At 38.9% G+C, this 12,186-nt stretch overlaps 2 protein-coding genes across 4 annotated transcripts in view; one reads left to right on the top strand and one right to left on the bottom strand.

Moving 5' to 3' along the window:
• LOC137297607 (alpha-1,6-mannosylglycoprotein 6-beta-N-acetylglucosaminyltransferase A-like) overlaps positions 1 to 9,547 on the bottom strand; it is a 41,495-nt gene extending 31,948 nt beyond the window's left edge. Inside the window, exon 1 of one of the 2 annotated variants that reach the window (XM_067829465.1) lies at positions 9,223 to 9,547. The gene's annotated coding sequence lies outside the window, so the exon portion shown is untranslated. The other variant, XM_067829466.1, reaches the window with a different exon arrangement.
• A 235-nt stretch (positions 9,548 to 9,782) lies between these two features.
• LOC137297606 (serine-rich adhesin for platelets-like) overlaps positions 9,783 to 12,186 on the top strand; it is a 169,885-nt gene continuing 167,481 nt past the window's right edge. Inside the window, exon 1 of one of the 2 annotated variants that reach the window (XM_067829462.1) lies at positions 9,783 to 9,846. The gene's annotated coding sequence lies outside the window, so the exon portion shown is untranslated. Of the gene's footprint in view, positions 9,875 to 12,186 lie in introns of both variants that reach the window. The other variant, XM_067829461.1, reaches the window with a different exon arrangement.

Raw genomic sequence — 12,186 nt, 5'->3', positions numbered from 1 at the left:
GATGGATAATGTGTGGATAATGTGTGAAGGTATCTGATGACGGTTCTATGTGGATAATGTGTGGAGGTATCTGATGATGGTTCTATGTGGATAATGTGTGAAGGTATCTGATGATGGTTCTATGTGGATAATGTGTGAAGGTATCTGATGACGGTTCTATGTGGATAATGTGTGGAGGTATCTGATGACGGTTCAATGTGAATAATGTGTGAAGGTATCTGATGACGGTTCTATGTGGATAATGTGTGGAGGTATCTGATGGTGGTTCTACGTAGATAATGTGTGGAGGTATCTGATGATGGTTCTATGTGGATAATGTGTGAAGGTATCTGATGACGGTTCTATGCGGATAATGTGTGCAGGTATCTGATGGTGGTTCTACGTAGATAATGTGTGGAGGTATCTGATGATGGTTCTATGCAGACAATGTGTGGAGGTATCCAGTGATGGTTCTATGTGGATAATGTGTGAAGGTATCTGATGACGGTTCTATGCGGATAATGTGTGAAGGTATCTGATGACGGTTCAATGTGAATAATGTGTGAAGGTATCTGATGACGGTTCTATGTGGATAATGTGTGGAGGTATCTGATGGTGGTTCTACGTAGATACTGTGTGGAGGTATCTGATGATGGTTCTATGCAGACAATGTGTGGAGGTATCCAGTGATGGTTCTACGTAGACAATGTGTGGAGGTATCTGATGATGGTTCTATGCAGACAATGTGTGGAGGTATCTGATGATGGTTCTATGCAGACAATGTGTGGAGGTATCTGATGATGGTTCTATGCAGACAATGTGTGGCGGTTTCTGATGATGGTTCTATGCAGACAATGTGTGGAGGTATCTGATGATGGTTCTATGAAGATAATGTGTGAAGGTATCTGATGATGGTTCTATGCAGACAATGTGTGGCGGTTTCTGATGATGGTTCTATGCAGACAATGTGTGGAGGTATCTGATGATGGTTCTATGAAGATAATGTGTGGAGGTATCTGACAATGGTTCTATGCAGACAATGTGTGGCGGTTTCTGATGATGGTTCTATGAAGATAATGTGTGGAGGTATCTGATGATGGTTCTATGAAGATAATGTGTGGCGGTTTCTGATGATGGTTCTATGCAGACAATGTGTGGCGGTTTCTGATGATGGTTCTATGAAGATAATGTGTGGAGGTATCTGATGATGGTTCTATGAAGATAATGTGTGGCGGTTTCTGATGATGGTTCTATGCAGACAATGTGTGGCGGTTTCTGATGATGGTTCTATGCAGACAATGTGTGGAGGTATCTGATGATGGTTCTATGCAGACAATGTGTGGAGGTATCTGATGATGGTTCTATGAAGATAATGTGTGGAGGTATCTGATGATGGTTCTATGCAGATAATGTGTGGCGGTTTCTGATGATGGTTCTATGCAGACAATGTGTGGAGGTATCTGATGATGGTTCTATGAAGATAATGTGTGGAGGTATCTGATGATGGTTCTATGCAGACAATGTGTGGAGGTATCTGATGATGGTTCTACGCAGACAATGTGTGGCGGTTTCTGATGATGGTTCTATGAAGATAATGTGTGGAGGTATCTGATGATGGTTCTATGCAGACAATGTGTGGCGGTTTCTGATGATGGTTCTATGAAGATAATGTGTGGCGGTTTCTGATGATGGTTCAATGTGGGCACTATGTGGAGGCATATGATGATGGTGCTGTGGCCACTGTGTCGTGTTTTGACAGCTCCCATCAGCATAAGCTGGTATTGATCTGTTGACATGAACACACTGACCATGAGACAAACAGATGAGATTGATTTTCTTATGAGCTTTCATATAGTGGTAAATTATTGATATGTGCCAAATGAAATTTTCCCTGAAGAGTAATGGATAAATATTGCACATGAACATGCTGTAAATGTTTGTATTGTGGAAAGTGTAAAGTATCTCCCATGGACTACTTGGTACATGACCAAGCAAAGGTCTCAGGGAAGTACCTCTCATTATCTTCACTACTCACATGCATAACATACTCACATAATCTGATGTCATGGACTCTTATCGTCAGTATATTATCAGTTGTTTTCCCTACCATCTTCTCAACACAAGAGAGTTAACTGAATTCGTTAAAATGTCCAGTTTCTTCCCTTCCTAAATGTAGCTGGTGTTACTTTGCTCAATCTTAGCCCCACAAATTCAAATGATCCAGATCTATTTTGTTAAAAACATGGATAGTGCATGAAATTATTTGAGCACCTGGACTAACAGCATAAAAATATCAGACAAAATATCTTTGGATACCCTAATAATAACAGACATACATTGCAAATCCTAATTTCAATCAAAATCTGCAGAACAAATTAAGAGCCATATGGAAATTACATTACAGGTCAGGATGGTGATCCTTTCAGTGAGTGAGTGAGTGAGTGAGTTTAGTTTTACACAACACTTTTACGCAAATATTCCAGCTATATGGCGGCGGTCTGTAAATAATTGAGTCTGGACCAGACAATCCAGTGATCAGCAACATAAGCATCGATCTGCACAATTGGGAACCGATGACAAGTGTCAACCAAGTCAGCGAGTCTGACTAAACGATCCCATTAGTCGCCTCTTATGACAAGCATAGTCGCCTTTTGTGGCAAGCATGGGTTGCTGAAGGCCTATTCCACCCTGGGACCTTCACGGGTCTCTATCACTTCAACATCCTCGCTGACAATAATAGGATCTAATAAAGTACGGACTTATTCTGTAACTCTAGTCGCTTCACTAATAACATTTCGCTTACTGTTCCTATCCAGAATGTCATGAACAGCATGAGTCCTGTCGGACAACCTATTTACATTTATGTCACCAGTAACAATAACTGTGCTAGATATGTCTAGGGCAGCTTCCATAGAGTTGTCAAGTCTACGCCAAACCTGCTCTGGTCTGTTGATTGTGCATATAACTAATGGTTTCTTGGGATGAAATACTTCAATCCAGATTGATTCGTCGTTTATATTTTCTAGTTCAACAAGTCTTTTAAAGTTAACATTGTTTCTAAAGTATATCATAACACCACCACCGAGAGCATATCTATCCTTTCTAATGGGGTTATGAAAATTATCCCATATTAGATTTTCATCAGAAACAGATTCATCAAGGTGAGTTACAGTCAAACACACAACATCAAAATCTGACCACATTTCAAACAAATACTTTTGCTTGTGACGAACACTTCTAACATTTAAGTGAGTGAGTGAGTTTAGTTTTACGCCACTTTTAGCAATATGCCAGCAATATCACAACAAGGGACACCAGAAATTGGGCTTCATACATTGTATCCATGTGGGTCTAACATTTAAGTAAAATATACAGAGTGATTGATCAGGGCTTACATTGGGAAATCCGGGATTCGAATCGATATCACCAACAAGCTCAAGTAACAACACATGTCATATTTTCACTTTCTTAGTAAAGTACAAATTTTTGTACATTTTTGGTTGAGTCCCATCCGGAATTCAAACCTGCACCCTTGGAGTCAGGCACCTAATCGTCAGCAAACAAAGTCAGCCACCTAGCCCGCTCAACCACCACGACTTCCACAAGTGAAGTCAAATGGGCTAAGTGGCTGACAAACGAAAGTGAAATCCCAAATATGACATATGTTGCATTTAACCACTTCCTAAATGGCATCGTGTAATCAAAACTCAAGTAACAACAGGATAATCAACACAGCATTTACACTGTTGAAACTTGACTGAAGTAAGCACAGAACAAGAACAACATTGCTTGTTTTCCATTCAATAGTTAACAATTTGAAATCTAGTGTGACAAATCATAAAAAGTAGGTCAGGTCTGATTTGAAAGTGTTTATGTATGTTGTTTATGTATGCACACCTTGATATAACCCAATCGCCACAGGATGCTGTGTTGTGTCATTACCCATTCATAACTTTCATAACATCACACAACTGAGAGACTTACATCATAATGTGGATTTACATTGGATACAGTATAAGATGAGCAAATGATTTAACACTGACCTAAATCAAGGTTAGCATCAGTTTCATCCTGCTGAAACTATAAAACACACACACATGAAAAACACAACAATTATTAGTCCTGGATTACACATTAATATCTAGTCCAATTTCCTTGTTGGCCTACTTGAACATACGATGAAATCAACAAATGGCTTTTTCATGCCAAGATGTGGCATGGTTCTATTTCTTGTTCTTTGTTCTAAACTCATTCTTGCAAGAGTCTAAACTCATTCTTACACATAAAAGTCACAATTTAACTGCGACCAACAATTTATGCAACTTGTCAGAGGGCCTATTTCTTCCTCTAAAGTATGTTACATATAATCATGGATCTGTTCACTTTTCACCATAAAAAGTACCACTGTTATGAGGAAGTGTGCATTGTGCATGCAGATGATGAGATCTAGTTGTTTCCTTAGACACAGATGCAACAACAAACGCAGAAGTTGACTAAATCTGCCCTGAAACATGTCCGGTGTCCTGGTGTTACAGCAAATAGATCTACAGTAGAAGTTGTTCACTGGTCACAAGTGGTGCAAGGGCTCAATCTTACAGGTCTTACAGGTCAATATTAATTCTACTTTGGTTGCCAATTTCATATTAAGTCTCTTGTATTGTGGAGCATTGTTAATTAAATGCAGTATTAAAATGTTAAAATCTTATTTCCCAACATTTTAACACTTAAAGATATACCTTTCCATTGCTCCTACTTGTCCAGTATTCGACTTTCCAATACAAGCTATAGCCTGTACATCAAAGTGAAGATGATAATCACCTTTCCACGATTATCTGTTGGCACATCAAACAAACCGGACAGGTGGGACTAACCCCCTTCAAGCTGTCCTCTCTTTTGGGTTACAATTACCCCTCTTTTCCACCTCACACTAAAACACTTGGCAGGCCCGAAATACGCAAAACATTCATCATGCATGTATTATCTCCAAATCATGATCATATCGTACCTTGACTCATGCTTTGTCTCTGAAATATATCTAATTTGGATAATAAAATAATCCCATTAAAATTAAAGAGGAGCCCCAGTAAGGTGGGAAATTCAGAGAATATGAAATTGAGGCAATCTAGACTAGTCCCATTTAGGGCTGTCAAATAGCAGGAAGGGCAAGGCCTACCTGATAAAGATACCCATTTTTCATTTGCCACTCATTATTCAGAAAATGAACACAATTAGAGTGAGTGAGTTTAGTTTCACCTCTCTTTTAGGAATATTAGGGCAATATCATAGTGGGGAAAACCAGAAATGGGCTTCACTCATTATACCCATGTGGGGAATCAAACCCGGATCTTCAGCATGACAAACAAACACTTTAACCACTAAGCTACCCCATCACACTTAATACATAATCTGTTGCATAATCAATCTACCAACAACTGAAACCTTTGTACTACTGATGCTACATCACTTAATGTTTCACTACATGTATGTACCTTTGTCATGAATGAGTTTTAGTTTTATGCAGCACTCAGCAATATTCCAGCTATATTGCGACAGCCAGTAAATAATCGAGTCTGGACCAGACAATCAAGTGATCAACAGCATGAGCATTGGTATGCACAATGGGAACCGATGACATGCGTCAACCATCTCAGTGAGCCTGACCACCCGATCCCGTTCACATAGATTTCCATTGAAAAATGATCCAGTTATCCGGACGATGAGATCTGTGCAATGTGCATGTCTATGTGTCACGTCACATTTACCCCACGACTATGTGATTTCATTCTTAATCTATCGGAAGGCATTTGATGTGAATTGATTAATTAGCCATCAAAACACTAGCGACGCGTCACTTGTTCATTAGGATTTGGCGGGTGTAAAAACATCTCATCAGTAACGGAAACACATGTTAAGTAGGATTAAGGTAAACTACACTGTAATTGTACTGCTGTTACGGTTAAAAGTTTGCTGTGACAAAAGTTGTAAGAAATCCCCTGTGAACCAGCAGAACAAAAGACAAGTCTAAAACATTAAAATATTGTATTATTAAGGAAGGAGAGCAAGTTATGCAAAGTCACAAGTCAATTTCACAATACCGATTTCAAATACAATACAAATGAAACAAACTGTAAGACAATGGGTTACAAAAATATATAGCAAACTCACAAAAGTCTTAGTGCGAGAGAGAAACAATTATACAGAATGTAACACAGCGAGCGGTCTGGCAGCTATGTGTAGATCAGGCGCTGACGGATGCAGAAAGATATATACTCCCTTGAATGTGTCCGTGTCCGTGTCCGTGTACATGGCAACTAGCATTAATATATACTTTCAGTCTTAGTTTCAAGAACTTTCGAGCACTTACGACCATCGCCACTAATGTGGAGAGCTCTAGAAAAGTCATAGACTCGTGTTTATGTGAGTCAAAGGGAGGTAACTCCAAAGTACTGCCTTAGAGGCATGCTGCTTCAATAATTCTGTGTAAGAAATGTGACCCATGATAACTAACACTAAACCCTTAAATATTGTGACCCAATTACAACTACCAGAATAATAATTAATAACTCAAATCACAGAAAATATATTCTCATTGAACTTTGTATATAACACTTGCAAATCGACCCCTACTATCTGTTGCGATGCAAGTTAAAAATAGCCTGCCACATGATCTAAGTCATGTGATCCCATCCGGAAGTTTACTTTCTGCAGACAGCATAAGTTTGACATGATTCCATGTTTTTAGGGCATTTAAAATTAAACAAAGAATACTAGTACGCAATTGGCAAATGAGAGACTTTTTGTCATCGATTTACGTTTTTCATCTAACTTACCACCTGAAGCTCCACATGCTACATGATTACATCCGAGACAACCTGACAAATGGTAACCTGCGTTCCACCTTCCATGTGTTATCTGTACACTTATATGTTAGGATGATTCACTGATATGCGTATATGAAAATTTTTGCTTCCACTTAATTTTCACAATTTGCTTGTTTGATCCTGTTAAGGGGACGTCTCTCTATCCAGACAATTTTCAAGTGAAACCAAAACATCCTGATAAACGGGGTTCGACTGTATCTCACTTCCAGTCTAAGTAAACTTGGTCTCAGTGTATTTCATTACACTCCACCACTGAGTCTAACAAAACCTAGTAGAAGGTCGCGTCAGGTAACCTTTGAGCTACCAATGACGGTCCAATCAAATGCGAGACGGTTAAATAGATTTAACCAATCAGACAACGGCAACTATTTAAGGATTGGAGGGACTTTCAAAATATTCAGGTCACCAACACAGATCTCTCCACAAGCAAAAATCCGCACATAACACAGTTATTTGACCTGCAGTATATATGCTTTGGGGTTTCTGTTGACATGGTTACCATTTGCTAACATTTCCGCAAATTAACATCCTTGAATATTGTCAAAAACACTATTTTCAGCGACGGTTTACTCACCGTTGTCATGGCAGTACGTACGCCATGTGCATCACCCGGAAGCCAGCATATGCTAAATAGCATTCGGAATTGTTTGGGTACGAACCTTTTCAAGATAAAAAGTTCATAAGGGATGTGCAAATGTGCACTTTCGCAATTTGGTAAACTGTGTTCTGATCTCAAAAGTTATCTGACGCGACCTCCCATAAGGTTTTGTTAGACTCAGTGGTGGAGTGTAATGAAAAGTACTGAGGATAAGTTTACTTAGACTGTCTCACTTCTAGCCACAAATTTGTACATCAAACTTGATGACATAGATTTGTTTAAAACATTTGAATGATTACACATGTAAAAAATGCAGAAAACAGCATGTGATGCAGTGATTGTACACTATAAGTTTACTGCTTACAACCTACAAGAAATATATAGAAACAACATGTGTGTCGATGATAAGCAACAATTTATTTATCCTGCAATCTATGAGGTAGATTTTTGGTGAGCAGAAGCCGGAGGGGAATGCAAAACATTAAAGGTATTCAATCTGATGAAATACCTTTATTATTACTCTTTTTAAAACTTAGTTTTCTTCAGCATGTACATTGGCAATACAGTACTATTTGTAATACCCCCTTCACACTTGAGGCGGAATGAGCCGGAATGCTGTCGGAATGACAATTGCTGGAGATTCCTGGAAATCCGAACTGAATCCTAAAACTTCTTACTGCATTCCAATTGCATTCAGACAATTCGAGTCAATTCTTGTAACATGACGGATGTTTTCAATATGTTCAAAACTTTCAAGGTACATTCAAAGTGGAAATATATCAAACAGCATTTGAAGTGCATTCAAACTGCATTCTAAGTATTCTTACTGTATTCTAAATATTTTCCTGAGTTATAACTGCATATTAAGTATTTGGACGAGAATAGAAAAGACAAGCCACCTAAAATCCTGTTAGGATGTCACAAATACACCTGGAATGAGTCGGAATGTAACTTAATTGCTGCTGAACTTCAGGTGGAATATTCTTCAAATGTATCGAAATATTTCAATTGAAGTCGGAATACCGCTCAAATGTACCTCAAATACACCCCAATTACAGTCAGAAAAATCTGAATGCTCTTCAAATGATCCTACACGTCATCAGAACACCCCGCCGAATTGCATAAAAACATAGCCACCTGTCACTGAAACGTTAGGTAGCATTTGGGTGTAGCATTCTTACAAAACTTGAAAAAATTGTTTATTTTGACATTCTCTCCCAAGTGTCAAATTTTGGAATTTTTGTTGTTTTTGCGCTGATTCTCCTTGATTCCTGTCAATTCTAAATAAGTGTCCCTTAAGATATAAAGGTTGTGTTCAACTACTAAGTTGCAATGCGATAAAACACTGATGTGCCGAGGTCAAAACTTTTTGGGTGAGACAGCCAAACGCAGCATGTAAACCCTTTTGATGACGACAATGTGACACTGAGTGGTCACACTATTTGACTGAAAGGGTAGGATGTGTCAGCTGGACCAATCGCTTGCCAGTCTGAGTGGTTCCACTCTCAGTTCCGAACATCGGACTGTGAAGCCAGCGTGGAAGGAAAACCATCGTGTTCAATCAACCCGTCTTGTCGCAATACTGATTTACATGTGTGATGTTTCATATACATCATGACATGAGAGAAAAAATCGTTATGGAACGAACCTTCTGCCTCGAATGGCGTTCATGCGACCTCCGTCTATTGGCAGACTTGTGCGAGTGTCACCACCCCGATTGCACCCCTCCCACAGTCACCGTGCGGCCAACCGTACGAAACTTACCGTCACAACATCACCAGTCACTGAAGCGTGGAGACACTGCAGCAACATTCACATAATGTACATTTCAACAAGGTCGGAAGTGATTCCGTGCCTGCACGTGGAGACTCGAATGGACGAGAATGTCAAGTCCTATTTGTTATTGAAAGTGGTTATATATAAATGTCACAAACACGTCGCCTCTCACATAATACGTAAATTAAACCAATCACGTTATCTACACCGGCGTAATTCCTTTCTCTGGGTGCGTTAGAAGCTGCTGAGAATAAGTTCTATCTACTTCGGAGTTGAGGGAAGGCTTTGCCCCCATTCGACCAAAATGGGACCCACCAATCGATAATGCCTGAAAAATATTTGTCCAAGAGTTTTCGGAGCAAATGTGTTCTTACGTAGTTAAAGGAAACTAATGACCTTTGCAAGCATAGCAGAACAAAAAAAACCAGCGGTTTCGTAATCTAAAATAAGTGATTTGAAATCTATGAAACACCGGAATCACTACGGCTCAGTCAAAGTAACTGACATTGTGCATCAAATTTCACGAAGCGCAAATTCCCTCGCCACCTAACCCGGAAATGACGTTTACCCATGGTGGATTGGTGGATTTGCTGGCTTTGTCAGTGATGATATGTATGCATATTTTATGTCAACACACGTGGTAAAAACTTTTGACATTTAAACAGACGCATTTTATTTGTGTAAATGTATTTATGTCTTTATCACCATTCACACAAGAACATTGCTGACGAAATTAGAAGTTTTTGCAATAGCATGCATTGTCAACTGTTGAGGTAACATTTTAACAGTGACAGAGAGTGTTGAGTACTTTGACAGCAAATGCATAGATTATGTTTCTGTATACACTTTGACCAGTGGTATACAGACCATTGGTGAAAGCTATATAAATTGTTGTATGGCTTGATTCCCTTACAAAAGTTGCATTATTATGGATGTGCACTCGTGAGCCAGTAGATACATGTTGAACAATGTATAACAATGTTCCATTAACTGTGGTATAAATGCATTTATTTCGCTGTAATGTATTGTGTGTTTTACTACATTGTGTGTACATTGCTATCATGATTCACAGCAGAGTAAAGACTGTCTGATAGATTGTAAAATTGTGACTTTTTCTCTTAACTATCAAATAGTAAAGCTAAAGGTGTCGTTGTCCACACAGGTACTACAGAAATGTACTCAAGGTACTTTTTTGTATTCAGAAATGTACTCTAGCCAAAGTAAATGTACGGAATTGTACCCAAGGATGATCCCATTCATGCTTTCTTGAACGCATACTTTTATTCCTGCCTGTAAAACCGCGTAAAAATTCAACATCGATTTCTCTTGAGCATGTCCCATATTTGTTTGTGTTAGAATGCAAAGTGATTACTCAGAGATGCACTGAGATAAGGTGACCTGGGACAACAACACAAACAGTTTCAATTTCGGCTTGAGATAAGTGGGTACCGGGTATGTTTCTGTACATTTACTTTGGGTACAGTTTTGTACACAAACATACTTAAAGCACAATTATCACTTATTCATGATATATGATATGCATTGCTAATAATGAAAAAAACAAATAAACCAACTTATAAGCATACAATCGCAAATCAAAAGTGCAATATTTTGTACGTGGGTCTGCTGCACTTGAAACGAAGGATGCGGGATACCAAACTAAGTCAGAGCTGTTGGGTGTGCACTCAAGTGTAACAAAATCTTTTCATTGGCTGGATCATTTGCACTTAGCCGGCACTCTGTTTATGGCATATAACCCCAATAGGCATGAATTTCAAATTACATGTGGTCAGTGATTGAAGTTGTGCATGGCATATTGTCATTAGCAGACAGGCAAGCAGACATATAGGTGTCAGTAAACCAAACACTGAGATTTCTCTGTGACTGAGGCTGCTTATCACAATCAACATGGATTTTTCAGGTAACAAGAAGACTATTTACTTGTTTGTGTACACAACCTACATCAGACTACTGCTCACGACCTCACACTCTAGGCATGCAAACTTTTTCAAACACCATGAACCTATTCACTGTGCATGTATTACGGGTGCAGTGCAGCATAGCTGTTGAAACAGCTTTTCCCCCCAGTGCAGGGGGAAAATTAGTGAATCGTTTGAACACTGATTTTGCTGCCTTTTTTAATCGTGTTTTTTTTTCAACTTTTTAGGTAGAATTTTCGTTTTTGATAATTTGTTTCGGTAAGTACATACCAGAAGGTATCAGAATCTGCAAAGTTGTAATTGATGCATTATATTGATTGCATTTATAAGGAGAAATGTACACAAGGAAATGTACACATATAGATATCTATATCTATATTCAGTAGATGAAATGTTATTTCATTGACTCATTTTCAGTGTGTAGAATGTTACACATAGTCACCATACTCCAAGCAAGTGTCCATGTGCCTCCTAATCACTGTGTCTGGGTTTGATTTGGTTTATTCCTTAAATAGGATAACAACTAAACCCCAGTCTCCTTACAAAGTCCTTATGGAACAAAAAATAACATTAAAAGGAAAATAAACATTCATGGATATTTCCATCCTCGATATCTCCAGGGTATACGTTCCAATAAGTCTCCACTATACTCTGGACGCATCTACGGCTCTGCCAGATAAATTTATTACCTCCCTTGACTGTCTTTTGATCCAGTCAGGTGTCTACGCTGGGAAGTTAAGCGAACCAATCACAACTCACTTTCGTTTTTTAATTATCTAACCGATTATACTTGGCAACAGAAACCATGCAGAGGTTCTCTGGAAGAGGTAGAAGGCGTTCTTGCATATGTTGTTTTAAAGTTTCGGACCTGTCAATTTGTTTGTATGATTTCCCTAAAGTCTGGGACGCACTGCGAGCAAACCTTCGCAGTTGCGACTGCTACCTTTGTTGACAATGGCAAGGTCGGTTATAACGGCGGCCTAGCTGATTGGTTACTGTGAGAAGGCGGAGC

This window comes from Haliotis asinina, chromosome 10 (genome assembly GCF_037392515.1).
Source record: "Haliotis asinina isolate JCU_RB_2024 chromosome 10, JCU_Hal_asi_v2, whole genome shotgun sequence".
Taxonomy (NCBI): Eukaryota; Metazoa; Mollusca; class Gastropoda; order Lepetellida; family Haliotidae; genus Haliotis; species Haliotis asinina.
This window is presented reverse-complemented; position numbering and strand designations above follow the sequence as displayed.